Below are 2065 nucleotides of genomic sequence, written 5' to 3' on the forward strand. Positions count from 1 at the left end.
ACTAATAAAAAAAAAAGCTGTGTCTGACATTCAAAGTGTAGCAATTTGTTGTGTAAGTACCCTTTATCGGTAATTACAGAAGAGATTTTCTTCAGTGTAAACCTTCGATTTGGGACTTTTTGAGGTAAAAATATGTACTCGAAAAACCTAAAAAAAAAAAAAAAAAAAAAAAAAGGTTAGATTCCAATCTATATATTCCTCTTGAAAACAACTTTATATTGAGTACAGAAAAACGTTTGTGTGAAAGCCCAGCATTCAAAGACAGAACATGAAAGAGGACGTAGAATCACATAAAAGAGTCGCTTCCATGAGAAGCTCTAGGATATTTCCCATCTCCATAAAGTAACATGATTTGTAGCGTTATCATTCTGCTGCACAGTATTTAATGGCTGGTTTTACTCCTAAAACAGCCAGAACTACATCAAAAAGCCACTAAATGAAACCATGTTAGACTAAAATGTGACTAAACTTAGACTAAACTGTTTAGTGTGGAAAACTGTATTGCAAGTGAGTGAAATTATTAGAAACAAAGATTTGGCAACTACAACTTCTTAGTTGCCAAATCAACTCAGAAGTAGATTTACCAAGGTTCAGATTTAAGATCATATATATATATATATGTGTCATAGATCAACATTGAATGGCGCCATTTTAGTTATTTGGGAACGTGAGCCGTGTTGCAAAGAGACAGAGCTACAAATGATAGCTTAGAAAAGACCCTCACAGGTACACACGGACACATGAAGGGGATGTTTTTAAAGACTTATCGCTTGAACAAACGTGATTTTTAATTACGTTTCTTATTTAATAGAAACAACGCAATTGCGAAATTGTGTTTGTTTTTTTTTAATTAGCTGAGTATTGACAAAGTTTTGTGCACATTTGTAATGAAAACGCTTCTAGTGACTTTAATTTTTCACAACTGAAATCTGAACAGCAGGAAAATTTTGCAATATTCAGACCACAACGATTATTCCACGTTCAAAGTCGTTTAAATCCCCTCTCTTGATGTTTAGTTTGAACTTCAGAAGGCTGTTTTTACGTTTCGATGACATGGGATTGAATGGTTTTCTGCATGTATTTTTTCTTTTTTAAATCTATTGAATTAGAGTAACTACAGAATTTACTCAGACTCTAAACTTTGTTTGACATTGAAATATGTGAGAAAAATCAGCAAAGGTGTGACAGGCTACATTCAATTTAAACCAAATCCAAATACTTTGTTATTTGATATCAAATTCAAATTAAATGTTGCTGTAACTCAGTTCAAAATTCTTCAAGTACATTTTGCATTGTAGAAGGTTAAAAGGTCCTTTTTCCTTATGTCCCTACTAGTAGCTATTAGTAATAAAACTGATTTCATTCATGTATCCAATTTAGTAAAGTGCTCATATAAAAAATATGTTGCTTAAGGATAAAATGGGAAAGAGCGTCTGGTACTTCTCACTTTATCACTGGCTCTACTCTCTAATAAATAATCAATAGAACAGACAAATAAATAAATAAAAACGAAATCAATAAACTTCTTTCTGCTTGATCCCGTCAAGCCGCTGGGCAAAGCACATGTTGTTGCTGTGACAGTCGGCCTGTTACTGGAGATAAATGTGTTTTCTCTGGTTTGTTTTCAGTGAGCTGCGGTATGATACGGTCAGCGAAACTGTTTTCCCATCACAGCGGACGATAAGTCAACAGTTCACATTTGAAGTTTTTATTAAGAACTCGGCTTGAACTTGAACTTTACCCTCCGAGTCTGCTGGGGAATACGCACTTCTTGGCGAGCGCCGCTGGTCGGAATCAGTTGGCATTTTTTCCTCCTGTTGGTCTGGAACTGCTTAACAAGGTTTTTCAGGAATATCTACAAGACTTTATCCTTTTACGTACAATATAATATGTAAAAAAATAAATAAAAAAGTGGTCAGTCAGTATCAACTGATATATCTAGAAGTGTTACCACCAGTGGCATTTGCTTCAAAATGTTTCTATTGGTGCAAAGCAGAGAGGATTTCACCGCGTTTGTTGTGAAACCGATTATCTGTTCGGCCACCAGGATAGGAAAAAATAAAAA

Source organism: Poecilia formosa, unplaced genomic scaffold (genome assembly GCF_000485575.1).
Source record: "Poecilia formosa unplaced genomic scaffold, Poecilia_formosa-5.1.2 Scaffold0, whole genome shotgun sequence".
In the NCBI taxonomy this organism is placed as follows: Eukaryota; Metazoa; Chordata; class Actinopteri; order Cyprinodontiformes; family Poeciliidae; genus Poecilia; species Poecilia formosa.